The sequence below is a fragment of the Felis catus genome, chromosome D3 (assembly GCF_018350175.1).
Source record: "Felis catus isolate Fca126 chromosome D3, F.catus_Fca126_mat1.0, whole genome shotgun sequence".
NCBI lineage: Eukaryota > Metazoa > Chordata > Mammalia > Carnivora > Felidae > Felis > Felis catus.
Window position 1 is genome coordinate 85,630,314 of NC_058379.1, and position 22,189 is coordinate 85,652,502.

Consider the following 22,189-nt stretch of genomic DNA (forward strand, 5'->3'; position numbering starts at 1 on the left):
TAGATCTAACAGGGTTTTTTTGTGGAGTTTTTAGGATTGACTCTCTATAACATCATGTCCCCTGCAAATAGAGACAATTTTATTTCTTCCATTCCAATTCTGATGCTTTTTTTTTCTTTCCTGATTGCTCTAGCTAGGACTTCTGGTACTATGATGAATAGGAGTGGTGAGAGTGGGCACTTGTTTGGTTTTGTTCCTGATCTTAGAGGAAAATAATTCAACCTTTCACCATTTAGTGTGATGTGAGCTGTGGACTTATCATATATGGCCTTTATTATGTTAAGGTACATTCCTTTGGTACATAATTTGTTTAGAGGTTTTATGATAAATGGGTGTTTAATTTTCTCAGATGTATCTATTGAGATGATTATACGAGTTTTTCTTTTATTCTATTAATGTGATGTCTCACATAGCTTGATTTGATTTTGTTGAACCATCCTGGTATCCCACACGTATTTCCACTTGATTGTGGTGAATGATCCTTTTAATGTGCCAAATTTAGTTTGCTCGTATTGAGAATTATTTAGAATTTTTGCATTTTTATTCATCAGGGATATTGTTCTATAGTTTTTTGGTAGTGTCGTTCTCTGGCTTTGGTATCAATGACCTGATAAAATGAGTCTGGGAATATTCCCTCCTCTTCATTTTTTTGGAAGAGTTTGAGAAGGGCTAGCATTAATTCTTCTTTAAATGTTTGGTAAAATTTACCAAATTTACCAAAAATTTACCAAAAGGAAACCATTTGGTCTTAGGTTTTTCTTCATTAGATTTTTGCTTACTGACTCCATCTTGTTATTATTAATTGATCTATTCAGACTTTCTATTTCTTCTTGTGTCAGTCTTGGTGGTTTATGGCTCTAATTTTTTTTTTCCATTTTATTCTAGGATGTCTGGTTTTTGGGGGGTATAGTTGTTCATAGTAAACTCATGATTTTTTTGTATTTTTGATGTCATTTGTAATATTTTCTTTTTCAGTTATAATTTTGTTGATTTGGGTCCTATTTTTATTTCTTGGTTTATCTAGGTAAAGATTTATCAATTTTGCTTGTTTTCAAAGAAACAACTCTTAGTTTGGTTAGTCTCACCTACTGATTTTCTGTTTTCTATCTCATTTATTTCTGTTCCATTCTTTATTACTCCCTTTCTTCCACTAGCTTTGTACTCAGTTTGTACTTCTTTTTCTAGATCCTTAAGGTGTAGAATTAGGATCTCTCTTGCTTCTTAATGTAGGCACTTATTGCTATGCACTTCCCTCTAAGAACTACTTTTGCTGCATCCCGTAAGTTTTGGTATTTGTGTTTTCATTTTTGTTCATCTCAAGATACTTTATTCTTTGATCCATGCTTACTCAGGTGAATGTTGTTAAATTTCCACATATTTGTGAATTTTCCAATTTTCCTCTTAGTGTTGATTTCTAATTTTATATACATATATTTTTTGAGAGAGAAAGAGCACACGTGCTGGGGGGAAGGGCAGAGGGAGAGAAAGAATATTAAGCAGGCTCCACACTCAGCATGAAGCCCGATATGGGGCTCTCAATGTCATGAATGTGAGATCATGGCCTGGGGAGAAATCAAACATTGGACACTTAACCGACTGACTGAGCCACCCAGCCCTATGTGTATCTTTAAGCATAAAGTCAGTGTCTTATAAACAGCGTATCATTCAATATGATTTTTAAAATCCATTCAGCCATTCTGTGTCTTTTGATTAGAGAATTTAATATGTTTATATTTAAGGTAATTATTGATAATAACTTACTATTGCTGCTGTTTTCTGGTTGTTTTGTAGATCCGTTGTTCCTTATTTTTACTCAGGTGTGTGTGTGTGTGTGTGTGTGTGTGTGTGTGTGTGTGCGTGCATGTGTATTGGCGTGTCTGTGTTGATACCATGTGAGATCAGTATGTTTTGACTTTTTTTAATCATGTTCTTACGTGCAATTACTCCAGGTTTTTCCTTTGTGGCTACCATGAGGCTTACCTAAAATAATTTAAAATTATAACATCCTATTTTAATAACAACTTAACTTTAATAGAATTCCCTAGATTTACACTTTACTTCTCCCCTTCCTCATTTTTTACGTTATCAATGTTACAGTTTACATATTTTTTTATATTGCATAAAAAATAATAGGTTATTATGGTATGGTTCTTTTTACTCATTTTTTTTTAATTTTTAAACTAGATTTGTTAAATGCTTCATGCACCACCATTACCATATTACAGAATTCAACTTTGACTATATATTTACCATTATCAGTGAGTTTTGCACTGCTTTATGTTTTTATGATGTTCATTAGCATCTCTTTATTTCCACTCAAGGAACTCCCTTTAGCCTTTCTCCAGTGGTGAGGAAAGTCTTCCTATCACCTCATTTCTGAAGGACATCTTTGCAAGGTAGAGAATTCTTGGTTAACAGTTATTTTCTTTCAGTGTTTTCAATATATTATCCCATTACCTTCTGGACTGAAAAGTTTCTGTTGAGAAATCTACCAATAGTCTTATGGGGTTCCCTCATATGTGACTTCTCTCTTTTGCTGCTTTTAAAATTAGCTGTCTTTGACTTGACAATTATTTGTCTTGGTGTAGCCCTATTTGGATTCAACCTATGTGTAATCCTTTAGGCCTCTTGGATGCCTATTACTTGGATGCCACAACATTTTCAAAGTTTTCAGCCATTATTGCTTTAAATATACTTTCTCCCCCTTTTTCTCTTCTCCTTCTGGAATTCCCATAATTTAAACATTGTGGGTTTTTTTTTATTGTGTCCCATAGGCTTTCTTCATTATTTTTTATTCTTTTTTGTTTTTGCTCCTATGACTGGATAATTTCAAACATCTTCCAGGTCATTGATTCTTTCTTCAGCATGGTCAAGTCTGATTTTGAAGCTCTCTATTGAATTTTTCAGTTCAGTTGTATTTTTCAGCACTAGGATTTCTGATTTTTTTAATGGTTTCTATTTTCGTCAAACTTCTCGTTTTCTTCATGCATTGTTTTCCTAATTTTAAAGAGGATTATTCAGAATTTTTGTCTGACAGTTCATATGTCTCCATTTCTTTAGAGTTATTGGAGATGAGTTTCTAGTAGCCATTCTTCTTTCCACCCTAGTATGTCTTGGTCTCTGTGCTGCAGGGTAGTGCTTCATCCTCCCTCTCATGTTCCAGGATTCTCTCCAGTGATGTCTTGTCCCTAAATAGTCTTCTTGTGAGGGGGAACAAATTCAGGAATGACCTATGTTGCCATCTTTTTGGTGTCACTCTCAACAAATCAAAATCAACTTTTCAGAGTTAAAGTAGTGCATTGAATTCCAATTTGTATGTTCCAGTGCTGATCATATTTCAGGACATAATTGGACACGATGGTAGAAGAGTATAAGAGTGGAACTGAGTAAGAGTTGAGATCCAGAACTCAGTACGTGCTCGGATGAAAGTAAGCCAGAGCTGGAATGCCAAACCTAACTTGAAATCATAATGGTAGACAATATACACAAGGCAATTCCAAAATTGGCGTTCTAAACATGATTTGGAAGAATCTAGGAGGGTGTGGTCCTTAGAGTTGGTACATGATTATCACCCTCCATCATAAAACTCTTTTGCAGTCATTTGCACTGTTTTTTTTTAATGTTTATTTATTTGAGAGAGAAAGAGCATAAACAGAGTTGGGGCAGAGAGAGAGGGACACACAGAATCTGAAGCAGACCCCAGGCTCTGAGCTGTCAGCACAGAGCCCGATGTGGGTCTTGAACCTACAAACTGTGAGATCATGACCTGAGCCGAAGTCTGATGCTTAATTGACTGAGCCACTGAGGCACCCCTTTGCATGGGTTTCTAAAGGAGAGAAATCTTGTTCTGAGGGAGAAGACAGCTATGATTCAATCAGGGTCTCAGGTGAAAAGGAACTGGAATACTCAGCAGTGTATCAAGAGAGGAACCTAGTCTCAAAGCTAAGAAAAAGGTGATGTCTCAGAATGAAGCAGAATATGTTAGAGATTCAGCATAAAGACAGACTATCAACAGATGTCCCAGAATGGTAATCCTGGAGTCCTTAAAATATTCTTTACTAAACTCGGGAAGAACTTTAGGAAAAAAAATTATTATATATTTAATTATATCTGGAGATGGGAGAAAAGAAGGCGGCAGAGACTAAGAATTTGTTAAGGTCTTCAAGGTGACACCTTTGTCACCCAAAACATTATGTCCTATTTCTTTTTCCTGCTGTATATCTACCTGTTTTTTTCTACTTTATACATAGGAATAATTCTAGGAAAGAATACAGTTATAGAAATAGCATCCAAATGTACAATACAAATAAGCATATGTGGGGTGGGAAAGTATGAGAAAGGTCTGGGAGGTCTCACTCACCTTACTCGGTAGTGTTTGAAAAATGATTGAGTCTTTCTATTCCTCAGCTACATCAACCATGAATTGACAGAGTAGGATTCAAATGAGGTTCAACCTCTACTTCTAGTATTATTCATTAGAACTTTCATTCAAAGCTAACATAAGTTTTCCACAATTGTCTGTTTGGTAATGTCATCTCACAGGTGTTAAGTAGGGCTCACCAGATCTTTATGAATAGAGTTTATTCAGTAGAGGTGGATTACCCCATTGTTTGAGGCAACATGACGTCTTAGATGACATCAGCAAGTGATTTTCATCTCTGTGATCTTACGGAAACAGTTTGCTTCACTCTTAAAATCGTTTTCAAACTCTAATAAGTCCTAAAACAATGAAAGCACATTTTTAAATTTTCTCATTTGCCGTAAGATAGGCACATACCCTTCTCTTTTCATGCACTCAATTTTTATTATGTCAATGTATGTACTTTGAGAAATGGAATTTTCCGTATGCAACAGGAAAGACTTATTTTGAAGGTTCTGCATGCTCTGTCCAGATGTAAATCATTTGTAACATTTAACTTTTTAACTTTCAAGATCTGGCAGTTGAAAATCTTGTTCAATGTTCTGTTTTACACATTATGACATCAGCAAAATTTTAGACTACTGACAGATTGATAGAGAAGGTAAGCTTTAAGTTTTAGGCAAATTAAAACTACTTCATAGTAAAAGCATTCCATTTTCAAGACAGAATTTCTTTTTCCCTTAAGCAGTGTTTATGTGCAATATTGCTATGAGTGACAGATAACCAGTGACTATCACATAAAATACAAATAAGTGAATTCTCATTTATCCCACACATGCATTTATACATGGAAGGATAATATGTACCGAATGCTTACCAAATTCTAGGTCCTAATTAAATAGCAATGATACAATGATGATATAAAAATTTCAATAATAATGATGAGTACTTAGTAGACACTCAAATCTGTTGAACCAATGCATGATCTCTAGCTTCGTGGAATTTACATTACACTTAATTTGAGAAAACAGACAACTGAACAAATAATTAACCTGAAGAGGATTTAGTACCCTATTGAGGCAACCAGGGACAACCAGCTTAATCTATTTAGAAAGCTTCTTGGAAGAAATGTAAGAAATTGAGGACAAAAATGGGGATTATCACTTAATTAGGGCACAGGGAAATGAAAGGAACAGCACCTCTGAAGGCTAAATGATGAATGAATGGCAAGTTTGAGGAAGTGAAGTGTGGCTGATCGGGGTAGGTAGTGAGGACAGAATTTGAAAAAGAAGCTAGGGCTGAAAGCACAAGGCCTTGAATGCCATGTTAAGGAAGTTAAATGTTGTTTGGTGGGAATGGGAAGCCACAGAAGTATTTTATATAGGCCAGTGATAAGGCTGATTGCCACCTCTCAGATGATGACTTTTTTCCCTATTCTGGAGGTGAAGGAGGTGACCTCTCTTCTATTCACCTCTTCATTTCTAACTGCAGACCTTTGTCCCTTTCTTTAGATGACAGATGGAGAACTGGATGGATAGGTATGGTATTCCCTGTCCCTGCTCATTGCTGTCATTGACACAGCTCTGGCCAGTCTCCATCACTGATATTTTAGCACCTTGCTATTTCTTTGCAACTCTACTTTTGAGTACAGTATCTGAAACAACACCTTTTAATACCCTATGCTCTCAATTCCTCAAATTTTTCTCTTCCAATCATCTTGTCTTCCACCGGACCTTAGGAATCCACTCCTAAGGTCATACTGCAGATATTATCCTCACAAGTTAGGACATCTTCTTTAGGGTCTCTAATCAAGCAGTCCACTCTCCAAACATACTTTCTTACTCTTTCCAGCTAACTCCTTTCAGTACTAACTACAAGACTTCAACCACTGGGGCATATAATCTTGATGACCCCACTTCTTTGCTGTTCTTTACCCACCCCCATTTCTGATTTTGCTCCTTACACAGAAATGTAATGGCTCAGCATTATAATCACTTCAATGCATACACCTCAATTTCCTTGCCCTCATACCCTTTGCAAAAGCTTACCTGTGATACTCAAGCTTTGGTAAATGCAACCCTCTGTTCCGTCTGCAGCTGAGGGAAGAAGCTGCATGAGGTCATAGAAGAACTATGGTGCTAGGTCTTGGTTTAAATCCAGGACCACTCATCTCAAGTAGCATCTTAGTACTCCATTCAGCATTAAATTCTTCAAAATGACTACTTCACTTGCTCTCTTCCCTCCAACCTGTAATCCCTCCTCACTTCTCCACACTCTCCGCTGACAGTTTTTCCTTTTAATTTACTGAGACACAGAAATGGGAGTAGGGAATATTTACACACTCCCACCATTGTATCTACCAAACTATACCAGTTAGAACCATTATATTCTGCCAACATTACTGACACTATGGATGCAATTTCTCCTGTGATCAGCCCCTCCATGTATGCAGAGTCCTATCTATTTTTGCCAACAGATATATATATATATATACACACACACACACACACTCATTATATAATAGTGATATCTATTTGATTATATAGCTCAGCAATAAAGATTACATATATATCTGATATATCTCAGATATTTATCTATAGTATAGATGTACATACATATGTATTTACACACATACATGCATATTTAAAGATTGTATGTTTAAAATAAACCAGCTTTCTTTAAGCATGCATTCCATTGCTGCTACTCAAAATTTCACTCCCTCCCTTCACAACAAAAAGTCTTGAACGAGATATATTTATCTTCACTTCATCCCCTAAATCCCAGCAGTAAGTGATATTCTGACCACTTTGTCTTTACCCAAAGATGTCAAGAACACACATGTTTCCCATACTTTTAAAGCCAGAAGTCCATTATCAGTCTTCATCTTTCTGAAAATATCAATTTGACGTACCCAGTCATATTCATAAGGGAATTTAATCACCTGGATTCAAGAAAAAGTAGTCTTTCTTGAGTTTCATCTTCTGCTGTACTTTTTGACCTCAATCTTATTGACTTCTCTTCATGTCTCCAATTTGATATGTGCAAAAGTCTCCAAAGTTAGCCATTAGTTTACTGTTTTTGCTGTGCTCACCCCAGAGATGATATCATTAACCCTCATGACTTCAGAATGTTATATTTTTTTTAAAAATGTTTATTTGAGAGAAAGCACATGAGAGAGAATCCCAAACAGGCTCTGTGCGGTCAGTGCAGAGACCAATGTGGGGCTTGATTCCACAAACTGTGAGATCATGACCTTAGCCAATATCAAGAGTCGGATACTTCACTGACTGAGCCACCTAGGTGCCCCTCAAATATATATCTTTAAACCTGCTTCTCTACTGATTCCAGTGCTCAATCAAAATGCTCTTTTCTTTCTCCCCCACTCCATATAAAATCAGTCCTCACATTCTTTAAGCCTTATATTCTTTTTTTTTTTTTTTAATTTTTTTTTCAACGTTTATTTATTTTTGGGACAGAGAGAGACAGAGCATGAACAGGGGAGGGGCAGAGAGAGAGGGAGACACAGAATCGGAAACAGGCTCCAGGCTCTGAGCCATCATCAGCCCAGAGCCCGACGCGGGGCTCGAACTCACGGACCGCGAGATAGTGACCTGGCTGAAGTCGGACGCTTAACCGACTGCGCCACCCAGGCGCCCCAAGCCTTATATTCTTAATATATCACAAATGTGACCACTTAAGACCAACCTCATAACTTCCAGTCTTGCTCAAGACAGCATCATGTTTGGTCTATTCCACACTAACACAAGATGTTAATAATAGGGGAAAATGGGGTCGGGTGGGGGGCGCAGGGCTACATGAGAACTCTTTACTTCCCCTTCAGTCTTTATGTAAACTTAAATCTGCTCTAGAAAGAAAACTTAAAGTCTGCTAAAAGTCCCTAAAATTTTTACATGCAAAAAGTCTATTAAATTTATAGTCAACTAAACATCATTAGTGTTATAGCACTTAACTTCAGTATCTGTGCTATCAAACTGCATTTTAAGTTCGAAGTAAACAAAAGTAAATATTTCATAGCATATTGTCTTTTAGAAGAATATGGCCTTTGGGGAAATAAACTTAAATTTTAATAAATAATCTTTCCAAGGAGAAATATATCTAAATTTAGTAACGTGATTAAAAGTAGTGTTGTCTTATGTAAGTATACTGGTGTTCTAAAGTGATGGCTATTTTTCACAAAATTCCCTGAATAAGAGAGTGGACTAGTAGCCCAGAACATTCTACATTATGATCCTCAGCTAATGTGACATTTCTTTGATGTTTACAGTTTCTATTACAGAAAATATACATGGTAATCTTAATGTAAAATATTTAAAGATACTATTTAATCAGTTTACATTTGCCCAAATTTAGGAAAAAAAAGGAATTCTAATGATTGCATGATTTTGTCTTACCATATAGATATGGAAAGTCTTACAGTGGCTTCTCTACATGGAATGTGTTCACTCAATGACCTAGGTGTGGAGGGCAAAGTGGATGTATGTAAACCAGAAGTAAATACCCTGTTGGATCACCAATAGCACTGAGGATTTTTTTCCAATCCACATCTCACTTCATTTGTATCCATTTTAGGCATGTTTGTTTGCTTTCATTTACTCACTTATCTTTAGTTCTTTATCAAGAAGCTAAATGTGCTATGAATTATTACACTATTACACTATTGGAAGAAATCTCCAAAACTTTACACAGGTAGTTTTAAATGAACTGAATAGCAGCATTCCCCACTGGTATCTTTTAATGTTCTTTTTTTTTAAGTTTTAATTTAAATTCCAGTTATTTAACATACAGTGTAATAGTTTCAGATGTAGAATACCTGGTGTCTTTTAAAGCAGGTAGTGTTCTCTGACATTCTTCACATGAGGAGCCTTCATTCTCCACCAGGTTGGATGATGTGCTTCTCCATTTATTTGTAGCCTATATGCAAGGAAGTTTGTGTCAGATACAAGAGGGTTTTTTCATACCATCTCTAGTAACTTCTAGCCGAATGCAAAGTAAATTAAAAATGCTATGAACTCTTCCAATTTGGAATGTATTGTATTGAGATAACAGTCTTCAAACTAGCAGTCCTCAACTGTGGCGGGTCCTAGAGAATCTTTCTGGAGATCCTGTGAGGACAAAACTACTTCTATAATACTTTAAAGATGTTGTTCACCCTTCTCATTATATTGACTTTGAATGGGTAACACAAAATAAATAGCGATGCAGTTACTTCCAGGGACCCAGACTGTAGGCAGAGGCGATGCTCAGAGAAACGTACAAAGAAATGTTTTGAAAGTTTGGAATGCACGTTACTCCACTGAAAGAATACTTACTATTTTATCGTTAGTTTTCATAGGTCAGAATTGGGTTTCTGTTTTAAACAATGTGCTTTAGATACTGCTCATCTGTCTTTATCCTATCAGCACCAATGAGTCTCCTTTGACTTTTGTAATATCACTAATGCTATGACTGGAAGTGATATGTTGGAAGTAAATTAAAGTATGCCAGCTTTATCCTACGTCTCATTTAGTGGAAAACATGTTTTCCTTATTATTCAAGACTGCATAAAGTTTGTAAAGCATGACTACATTTTCCATTTACTATTTCTTACTGTCATTTAAAATAGTTTAACCATGACAATAAGGACAAATCTAAGTTGATCATAAACTTATATAACAAGGAATATGTAAAATAAAATATTTAAATTTTTTTTTCCATTTAAACACTTATCCCAATGTGCCAGTTAGCTCCTCTTGTCTCACGGATTAAGCAATTTAGTTACTTCTATAAATGCTGATTATTCCAGATAATAGTCATCAAAATTATTTAGAGGAAATTAATGAGAGTTTCTTGGTGGAGAATGATCTGGAAAGATAGGACTATAGGTCCAGTTAGGAAACGATCAAAATTATAGTAGACAAATGCTGGAAGTTTGGAGCTCAGAAACCTAAATATAATGCAGCAAATAATGAGTGTCCATTTCTGTTTCAGAAACATTTTTAGAAACATAGTTTTGGAATCTCTTCTGGTTCTTTGAAACTTTCATAGGAATGTGTCCAACAAACATGCTTATGGGTTATATAGAAGTTCATATACAAGTCCATATGTATTTTTTCTTTAAATGGAAGGGCATATATTTCAGTATAAGATTTTCTACTTGAGTCTTATTCAATAGAAGAAAGATTTAGTTTGTCCTATCTTATTTTCTATCCGAGGAAAGAAACCTATATAACAGCTTTTAGGTACCTCTGATCTGAGGGTGTTCATTCAAGAAGGAGAAGTTGCAGGGTAAGTAACTTCACCTGCATGCTTTTGTCATTTTGGAAACTGTAATCTGGAAAATATTTGTATTATAGAGGAAAATATTTCTTCCTATTAACATACATTACTCATCTTTCATCATAGTGCCTTTTAGAGATTTAGGGGTTCACTTTTAAATTAAAAAAATGAATATTGCAATATCCTTTCCTCTGTAGGAACTTAAGGATTAGTCCTTTGATTTATAAGCCAATCATACAAATATCATTTTATTTCCCCTTCTCTTAATTTGTATTCATTTCTGTATTACTTTTTGTAGTCTGCTTAGTTATAGAAACAACTTTTTGAAGACTCTTCTACTTACTCTTTATGTCAATTTCATTTTGAAATAACATTGTTTCCCTAATTTTGGATATCTAATTTTTGTTTGATAATAGCATGAACATTAGTTGTAATCCATTAATCAACAGTACTTACTGGTTTTTAAATATTCCATTAGTCGCTAAAGTTAGTTCCTAACTTGTTTTTCCTTCAGTTTTTCATTTTCCTTCATTTCCTTCATCCTTGGTTGCAGGTCACAGGGCTCTTAATAAAATTACCATTTCCTGCGTTTCATGAAAAGTTCACATCTTTGTGGAACCAGATTTCTGGTCTCACTGTCAGATAGTGCTGGCCACACCACAGGCCGTCTACACAAAGGACTGTCTTAATAACTGGGCTGAACTGCTAGAGTGTGCAGAGCCATGAGGAAGGGTTTCCAAATCATGTTTTAATGAGTAAAATTGAGTAGTTTTGTACTGAATTCTCTTGTTCTTGATGTTTACATTCTTTTAGCCAGCTTCGTAATTTTAATCCCATTTTACCTTTGCATTTCTATAACTCATGTTTCTGCAATTTCCTTTTCTTTGGATTAAAATAGTAAGAGATATAATCGGATTTTTATACGTATATTCAACATTAGTTGGAGATGAATTCTGGTGGCTCATGATTGAAACTTGGGGGAAAATGGCAATTTTACTTCTTTCATTGAGTTTCATGATTCTGGAACTCATTCCAATATCCGAAGGCAAAGAGGCACATAGCCCAGTGCTCTTAAAAAGCTTCTTCTGAAAGCAGACATCTGTTGTATGTTAATTGACTAATATAAAATAGGAAAGGAGGGATTGTTTGTTCCCTGGGTACGTTATTAGTGCTCTCACTATTCAGATTCTCAAAGAGAAAAGTGGGGAATACATATATCATGTGATGATCAAATACAAGTGCTGTTGCCATGAAAATTAATATATTATTTGACAATGTTTTGTCTTCCTTTGATGTTAGACAAGATATTGTTATCCCTGCACAAACATTTTAGCACATTACTAAGGTTACTGCAACTTGAAATCAGTTTTAATAAAGATCCATATCAAAACCCTTGTGAAATACTAGTTATAAATTAAATACCCTTACCATTTTGTTACACATTTTTATGAGACCATTCTTCTCTATGGAAAGAGATGCTTTAAAGTTGTCTTTAATTTGGATAAATTAACACCAATTAGGTGTCCCTTATCAAGATGCCACACCATGAACACTTGGAATAGTGCTGCCCCAGGTGATCCCACAGAATCCTGAAGTGTTCTCTCAGCTACAAACTTGCCATATGAGATCATTGCTTTGATTCTGCAGTTGCTATGGTACCCTGAACATATTCTCAGTATTAGTCCCTCAGGGCATAAATTAAGAATCACCAGCATTGTAGGATGTCAAGTGCTTCACTCCCACTGGTCATGAGGCTGGTTTAATTTGTTGAAAAGAAAAGAAAACTAGCTCTGAGCTGGAGCAAACTGTTTCTTGATATTTATATACAAAGGATTCTATTAATCATATAAGATTAAGGCATCAATGTCCATTTATCCACCCAACTATTAGGGAATATTTCAAAAGTTCATTATATAAAGAGATAAAGCAATGAGATATTCTAGACTCAATTGATGCAATTATTTAAGATAATATGCCTAAGAATTTTGGAACCACTAGTTATATTCAATTGACTTCTTTTGTAGATACCCTAAAACTAATTTTTATTGGCCTTATATATACATATTATAGCAACTGAAATGCATGCCATATTTACTTTTAAGAGCTAATTGATATCTAATTCATATACCACAAAGTTTACCCATTTAAAGTGTTCCATTCAGTGGTTTTTAGTAAAATCAGACTTGTGCAACAATTACTATAATTTTAAAAGAGTTTCATCATCCCCAAAAGAAACTTCCTTCTCACCAGGAGTCATTCCCCATTCTCCCTTTACCCCCAGCCCTTGCCAAATACTAACCTGCTGTCTGTCTCTATGGATTCACCTATTTTGGACATTTCATATAAGTGGAATCATAGAACGTATGACCTTTTGTGACTGGCTTCTTTGACTTAGCATAATGCTTCCAATTTCATCCAAACTGGAGTATGGATCGATACTTCTTTCTTGTTATGGCCAAGTAATGTTCCATTGTATGGATATAGCACATATTTTTTTCGTTCTTCAATTGATGGGTATTCCGATTGTTTTCATTTTTTGGCTATTATGAATATGATGCTATGAACATTTTATGTACAAGATTTTTTGCAGATGTGTTTTTATTTCCCTTGGAGTTGCTGGATCCCATGATAATTCTTATGTTTCCATTTTTAAGGATAACCGAACTACTTCCAAAAGTGGTTGCAATACTTCAAGCAATGTTTGAGGGTTCCAATTTCTCCACATTCTCACCAATACTCGTTGGGGTCCATCTTTTTTATTACGGCCATCCTGTGGAGGTGAAGTGGTATCTTATTGTGGCTTTGATTTGAATTTCCCTAATGACTGATAATGCTGGTCATGTTTTCATGTAATTGGTCACTTGTATATTTTCTTGGGAAAATATATATGTTTAGATACTTTGCCTATTTTTAATTGGGTTATCTGATTTTGTTTTTATTGTAGTTTTGCATATTCTGGATACAAGTCCCTTCTAATTTGCAAATATTTTCTCTCATTATGTAGATTGTCTTTTCAACTTCTTGACAGTTTTATTTAAAGTATAAAACTTGGGGCACCTGGATGGCTCGGTTGGTTAAGCTTCCGACTCTTGGTTTGGGCTCAGGTCATGGTCTCATGGTTCAGGTGTTCAAGCCCCATGTTGGGCTCTGTGTTGACAATGCAGAGTCTGCTTGGGATTCTCTCTCTCTCCCTCTCCCTTGTCTCTCTCAAAATAAATAAATAAAAATAAAACATAAAATTTAAATTGGCTTCATCAAAATAATTTTTTAATTGTTTTGTTGTGTTTTGGTATTACATGTTAAAACCACTGCCTAATTCAATGCAATAAAGATTTACTCCCATATTTTGTTCTAAGAATTTTATAGTTTTAGCTCTTACATTGAGGTCTATAATCTATTCTGAGTGAATTTTTATAAATGAGGTGAGGTGAGGTAGGGGTTCAACTTCCATGATTTGCTTGTGGCTATCGAGTTGTCCCAGAACTATTTGTGGAAAAGATTATTCTTTCTTAGTGAAATAACTTGCCAATATCCAGGCAACCATAAATTTAAGAGTTTATTTCTGGTCTGTGGACACAAATTTTATTCAATTGACCTACATATCTATACATCTGTCCTGCCAGTTAAACATTGTGATTACTATAGCTTTTGAAACCAGTAAGTGTCAGTTCTCCTTCTAATTTTATTGTTCACATTTTTTTTTCTTTTTTTAGGTGAAGAATATTGAGCTTTATCACAGATTTATCCACATGTGCTTCCAAAGAGAAAGAAACACTGGCACTAAAGCACAGCCACTTGGAAAGTTATTATGGCTTTGGTTGCTAAGACAGAAATAGAGCCTTTGGAGAAATGATTGGTTCAAATCATTGGGAATGTAATTTTCATCATTGCATTCACTAAAAGGCTCACTTAGAGAAAATGGCCTCCCAGTTTCCAAAAATACAGTTTCCTTAAAATGGGAATATCTCAGATCTGATCTTTGTGGGTATTAAACCAATTTACTTATAAGCAAAAATTATACCTTTTGCCCTAAACAAATTTAATTCACAGATTGAGTTATTTAGCTGAGATATACTCCTATTAGTTTCATTAATCTTATTGACAATTACACTGTCACCTTAGTTCATTAGAAAAGTTTATAGACCTCAAAGGTCTAGGGGTGCCTGGGTGGCTCAGTCGGTTGAGCATCCAACTTCAGCTCAGGTCATGATCTCATACTCCGTGAGTTCAATCCCCACGTCGGGCTCTGTGCTGACAGCTCAGAGGCTGGAGCCTGCTTCAGATTCTCTGTCTCCCCCTCTCTCTGCCCCTCCCTGCTCATGCTTTGCCTCTCTCTGTCTCAAAGATAAATAAAAACATTTGAAAAAAATTTAAAAAAGGTCAATAAATTGTTTCAACAGTGCATTTATCCAGTACTAGCTTAACATTTCTCAAACACTTTCACAACTGTCCAGGAGACAATGAAACTACTTACTTTAAATGGAAAATACTTGGTAAAAAATTTAACAGCCAGTTTCATAAAGCTTGAAAGTCCTATGAAATAAAATGACATATGTGTAAAAAGGTAAGTAAGTATGAGGAATAAACTTAGGAATTCCCTGAGCCTGCACTGATGGGTTAACGAGGCATAAAGAAACTAGCCATAGGATGTACACACCCAAGTTTGGGTAAACAAAGTTAGGTAAATGGGGCAAAGGCCCCCAGGATAGGACAAAGGTATAGGAATAGGGAATCTCAGGATGAAAACATCCAAGATGAGGTAAACAAGATTAGGGTGGAAACGCCCCCAACTTAGTACAATAGCAGAAAGCTGCTTTCTCAGGAAGGAAGGACCAAATTAGGTAAACAGGTAAATAGGGCTATAGACTGCTGTGGGGTGAAGTTGCCCAGGGAAGAGCTAGTTAGCAAAAGAAAGGTGCCTTGTTGAGCCTGAGGTTGCATGCTCTTTCTCCTTCTCTGTTTACCTAAACTGGTCTAGAGGTGGGGCCTCATGTTTGCTGTAAACAACCTTCCAACTCTAGCCAGGGTTTTGTTTTGTATTGACCCAAACCCCTAATACCACATATCTTCAGAACCCCCTTTCCCTTATGCACATGAGTTAATGTTCACGATTTCATTGTCTCTTTGTGCACATCCATCAACACATTTGTAAGCCTTTTGATCCTAATAAAAATGGAGCAAGGACCCTTACTCAGGGGTCTTGTCTCCTCCCAGACATTAGCCTCTCTCGCAGTTTTAATCCTGCATCCTGCTTTCTTGCTGGACAAGAGAGAACTCCAGACCCAGAGTCTATGACAAGTAAGGAAACAAATAATTCTGGTATATAACACTTATCATCATGGGTTATAAGATCACACACATGTTATATTCTATTAAAATAAGATCACATTAGATCATAAACTTATATTTATTTAAATAAAATGAGATCACCATTTAATTTTTGAATACCTTAGTAATAATAACTTGAAGTCACTGAATTTAAGTCATCCAATAATTTCTATACAGGTAGGAATGAATTATTACATTTAAAGACTTGAAGTTAACTTTGACATTGCAAAATAGGCGGGATCATGTAACATGAGCTATATACTTAACAAACCTTTAAAAATACAACCACTTTCCTTTAGAGATCACCAAGAAGTTTTAGTAAACCATTGCTATTTTTTTTTTAAGGAGAAAAGCATATTGTGGTATAATCCTTAATAAAACAGTTCAGAATACTTCAGTTCCGATTATAAATGTCTGTACAAGATTTAGTCTATTAATTATTTGAAGTTGGCAAGTTGTCATACCCACTCATTCCTTACAGAGACTGCATTACACGAGTTGGGTTTAGGGAATTTATGAATAGGATATTTATTTGAATTTGTGCCATCATTCCTTGTTACCTTAATCAAATTCCAGGCTGGAAAGATTATAAAGACACCCCACTGTGGATGCCCTGGAGCAGAGTTGGAGCAGATTGGCCAGGAGGACTTGCCAGAATACTCCATGCTCAACATGTCAGTTCAATTGCTGTGACAAGAATCAGTCCTATTCAGTTGCTAACGGAAAGGCATATCCAAACTGATCATATCAACTGTTTTCAGTTAGATTTAAAGATTTATAATACAAGTGAAAATATGATTTACATGCTGTTGTCCACAACATCTAACAAGCTTTCCTTTTCTAGTCTTCTCCTTTCCTTTCTTTCCAATAGTAGAAATGAGTATTCTCTAGGAATTTCACCTTTTGTTTTCTTGTTTTGGTTTTGGTTTTCGGTTTTTTTTAGCTGAAGTCATTGTGTCCCTATCAACAAGGCTTGGACTATAGTTTGGATATTGTTATATTGCCAGTTTGATCAGATTCTAAAGATGTGGTTGGCACACATTTTTTCTTGAATCATAAATTTTTGGGAATCTACCCAGATTTTAGCCAGATTGCCTGGAGCTTTAACAGAGTAGCAGTAGGAACAAAGCAATTATTCTCTACTCACAGAATATATTGAACTGGATTTATCTGGCATATGAAAGTTCTAGGATACTATTGATACAGACTTTTTAAATTACAGCCTACTTTCTTGGCAAAGAAATAACAAATTAGAAGGCATCTGTTGCTTTAACCCATCCATCATCCATTTATTCCTTATTTCTAACATGTAAACACTATTCCAAACACTAGAAATACATATATGAATAAAATAAATACTTTCTTGCCTAAAATTTGCATTCCAGTGGAGAGAAACTGACCTAATATATAAATCATATACCTGGCAGAAAAAAAAAAAAAAAAAAAGTGTTCTTGCTTTTGGGACAGGTTGCAGTATTAAATATGGCATCTGGTCCCAGATCTGAGTAAATACATGAAAAAAGTTAAAGAAAGTTAATTATTCAGATATCTGTTGAAGAAGGTTCTAGGCAGAAGGAACAATCAGGAAGCACAAAACTCTTGATGGGAATGATCAAACAGAGAAACAAAATGGCATGTGAGTAAGCAGTGCATATTGAGGCAACTTTAGTAGGTGAAGAAAATGGGGTCTAGTACACAACTCAGGGAAGTACAAGTTAAAGTATATGTAAAGTATATATTTATATATAGTCTATAAATTGTGTGTGTGTATATATCATACCATATATATATGGACACATGCATACAATATGTATGACTGCAACATTATCAAGAAGCCCATAATCTATGAGAGAAAGAGACAGAAAATGACCACCATAGTTTAAGTTCAAGGATAAAGGTAAACAACAGGTATAATGGAATATCTAAGGAAAGCCACAGCACTCAGGTCATTGTCCTGACTTCTACTCACAGTATATGCCAAGAACCAGAGCGTTAGTATCACCTGGGAACTGGGCAAAATAACAAAAATCTTGAGCCTTACCTGAGAACAGTTGAATTATTATTTTCATTTTAACAGGATCCTAAGGTGATTCACAAAAAGAACTTCAGGAAGCCAGTTTTAAAGAATTTAGGAGCAGGTCGTCCATTCCAGAGAGAAGATAGAATGTGAGTAACGGCCTGGGAAAAGAAGGAGAAAACCAAATAAATAACATGACCAACATCACTACCGCCAAACTGTCTTGCTTGTATGCGTAGAACAACAGAAAGTTCAAGGTTGCTGGGGAAAAAAACAAAACCTGGGGTTACCCTGGGAGGAAGTAATGTGAGAGATGAAAATAGAGGGGGGTTTACAGGCTAATCTGGGCACTGAAATTCATTCTGCAGATGCCGGAGGCTATTAAAGATTTGTCAGGTGGGGCAGCATGGTGAGCATTTTGGCCAAGTCTTCGAGGTGGCCAGATGAGAGATTGTTAAAGCCTGGATCTCACGTTGGGTACTTTCCATTGCACTTAAAACATCCTTAAAGTTATCTGAAAACTTTATTTTTTATTTTTTTTTACTGTAAATTTTGTGAGAGCCTGGCACAGATTTAGAAAACATCAAAACTTCTAAACACCTCCACCAGTATTTTGAGGTCTGTGTGTGTGCATAATTTTACCTGAGAAATATCATTCACTACTCACAGTATTTTAAGGGTTTTTTTCTCAAATAACAAAATAACATTATGAAAACCAAATAAACATTTTGAAGTCTGTAGAATGTTCTATCAGCGTGACAGACTATAATTAAATGTAATACTTTTAGTAACCATTCAGGTCAATCTGACTTTTTCATGATTATAATAAAAAATATTTGTACTGAGAGCTTTTATGTTTTTCTGATATTTTATTCAGACATTCCACTACATGGTAAAAAACCACAAATGTTAAGACTTTTGGCATACATTTCCAAAACATATCACAAAACTTATTTATTTCATTTATTCTAATTTTGGTATAACTTTTACTTATTTTAGTATCAAACTCTACTCAGTTTTTCATATCATCGAACCAAAATATTCCTTCAACATCTAATAATACCAGTCTGTGATTAAGCTTCCCAAGCATTTATCATGTATCCTATATTAGTATTCACATATTGAAATCAGCAATGAAAGCATAGAAGCTAAAACTTTATACATTAAATAAAAAAAAACTAAAAGATAACATTTCTCATTCCTAAGTCATTTAGGAACTGTCCTTGGAACCGGCACCATCATGCAAAATAACTGCTGTTTTTACAAGTAGATATTTACGAAGGAGGATTAAAGTGTGAAATAATCTGAGGTTCCAGAATATTATTAGTCAAACATTATTATTAGCCTATTACCTTATTGTTCTAATTTACATCTTGACCATATATATAGTCTGTATACATAGCCTATTGGAATTTTATAAAAACATTTAGATTATATACAGGACATAACTGTGCTCAAATACTTTTGTGATCTTTACCCATTAAGTTGACAACACTGTCTTTGATATGAATAACTTTAGGTAAAATATAATGATTAGAATGCAACATACACCTAATATATTAACAAAAACATGTTGTATTAACAAATGCAGACAAAATTAGAACTGGAGAAATGTAACAGTTCTGTAAAATTTTTCTAATTCAACATTTATCTATATAAAGTGGAAATTTTAAAAAGTGAGGTCTGCAAAGATCTATGCAAGTTTGATAAAGAACTTTTATGGTAAACAAGTAAACTCAGATTTACATATATAAAGGTAATTCTATTAGGTGTCTATGAACTTAAGAATTGTGGCTGTAAAGGGGCGCCTGGGTGGCTCAGTCAAGTGTCCGACTTCAACTCAGGTCATGATCTCATGGTTTGTGAGTTCAAGCCCTGCGTCGGGCTCTGTGCTGACAGCTCAGAGCCTGGAGCCTGCTTCAGATTCTGTGTCTCCTTCTCTCTCTGTCCCTCCCCAACTTGTGCTCTTTGTCTCTCAAAAAATAAATAAATGTAAAAAAAAATAATAAAGAATTGTGGCTATAAATAAAATGGGTATTACTAAAAATGTGTGAATGTTTGAAATTTAGAAATAAAATTTGGGTGTTAATTTTGAGATCCTTTAACAAAATGTTCATTCTATGGGAACCAATAATTGATAAAAAGAACTTACAGAATGGTATTACTCCATGAGCATATGAAGAAAATAGCTATTTTATTCTCCCTAGAAAATGGTACCAACTTAACTATATACAATTCTTTCTAATGTTTAAAGTGATTTAATTTGAATAGCACTGGCCTAAGGGATTAGGGTATTGGGACCAGATTTTTAGCAGTACTCTGATTTTGTACATCATCAGGAAGATTTGATTATCCTTACAGTTTTATTAAATACTAAAATTATTAACTTTATGTTACTAGACTGTTAGCAGAAATCTGCTTGGAGAGGTGGGAGTTTTGACTTGAAGATGAATATGCATGGAAATTTCCATGAGATTTTGAAGTATTCCATTGGATTGGAGGAATATGATTGCTTAAAATTGTGAGAAAAAGGATAGTAAAACTAAAAATATTTAATGATTAAATTGAAGAAACTCAGTAATATTTGAAAAAGATATAGTTCTTCCTAAGAAGGGCAGTTCAAAGCCAAGAACTAACCTTGTTCCGAGTGTGCCAGGATCCACTGCTTAAACTTGCTTTTCCAGAAACCTGATGTTGTCTATGAACCAAGAGTTGAAGGAGTATTTTGCACACAGGTTTGTTCTCCTCTAGCTCACAAGGCTTGAGCATTTCAACTTGTAAATATAAAGATAAAATATAATGTCAGTACGATTAGATCTTTTTGTGAACTTCTCTTGTTGAAAATGTCTGATTTCTGGTTCCACCGTCTCTGTTACACGCTGGTCATCACCTTAGGTTAAGTCTTGCTCCCTCTAGTTTTGCCTTGATGAATGTTCTGCCTTTAAAGCGACTTACACATTTTTACTTTTATGTGCTCATTTTACTGCATTAGCATTCCCAGTCATGATGATGTCACACTGTAGCTAAGCATTACTCATAATTGCAGTACTCAGAATTACTCTTGACTCTTTAATCCTAATTATCCTTCCAATAAAACGAGTTTAGATTAGTTAACATACAGAGTAGCACACAATGTGCTTTATGTGTATTATTTTATCTTCTCAACAAGCCTGTAAAATAAGTGCTAGCATTACAACCCTTTTATAGAGAAGGAACTTGAGACTCTATGAATAAGAAAGTTATTCAATGACACAAAGCAAAAGAACTGTAATATGGACTCTAATTGTTTGATTTCAAAGCTTAAAGTCACTTTTCAAAAATTATTTTAAAATAATTACCTTGTATCAGAGAAAAAGGAAAATACAGCCTAATTTCTAGGAGTATAATGTTTAGCAAGATGTCAGTTATGTAAAATAATTCATTAATAATACAATTACTATATATCTACAATAAAATTGAGAAAATAGTTCAATTATCCCATTTAATACCGTAAGTATAAAATTCTGAGAAATAAAATGGAGCACAAAACTTCTAATGAATAAATTATAATACTTAATTGAAAGAATTTAAGGATGACCTAAAATATACCTTGCTCATGGGCATTAAAACATTAAATATTGAAATAATGTCAAATATACCTGATTATTCTATAGAATTAATATAATGCCAGGCTAAATAAGATTGTTCATGGAATTTACTATGTTATTTCCAAAATTATGAAGAATCAAAATACCCTTAATATTTCTGAAGAGGAAAAACCAGAAGGGAGCTTACCCCAGTATATATAAAGGTTTATAATAAAGGCTCTAGCAAGTCATAGGAAAAAGAAAAAAATAAAGTAACCACCAAAACCTGATCCAAAGTCAGATTTCATAAAAGAAACTTGATGCATGTAATATAGAATTTTGATATCTGACAAATTTGATATGTCAGAGCAATAGGAAAAAGTTTATTCAATACATATACCTATTAAAATTTTCTGTATAGAAAAATTAGAATTAGATATCTACTATACATCATACATAAAAATTAACCCAGAATGATCAAGGACTTAAATAACAAATGCAAAATCTTAACAAATTTCAGTTCAAAATACAGATTGATACTTCTCTAAACTGAGTAGGGAAGTATTTTTAGCATTATTAATAAATGCATTCCAATGTAAGAAAATATTGAAAAATTGTATTAGTAAAATAACTATTATTAAT

The 22,189-nt window shown here is 34.6% G+C and overlaps 1 long non-coding RNA gene across 1 annotated transcript in view; it reads right to left on the reverse strand.

Moving 5' to 3' along the window:
- The window catches only part of LOC123381105, an 89,643-nt gene extending 77,143 nt beyond the window's left edge, over nt 1–12,500 (reverse strand). Inside the window, exons 1-2 of the long non-coding RNA XR_006587626.1 lie at nt 12,065–12,500; nt 9,192–9,292 (exon numbers count right to left, since the gene is read on the reverse strand). This is a non-coding gene — a long non-coding RNA (uncharacterized LOC123381105). The remainder of the gene's footprint in view (nt 1–9,191; nt 9,293–12,064) is intronic.
- Between the last annotated feature and the right edge of the window lie 9,689 nt (nt 12,501–22,189).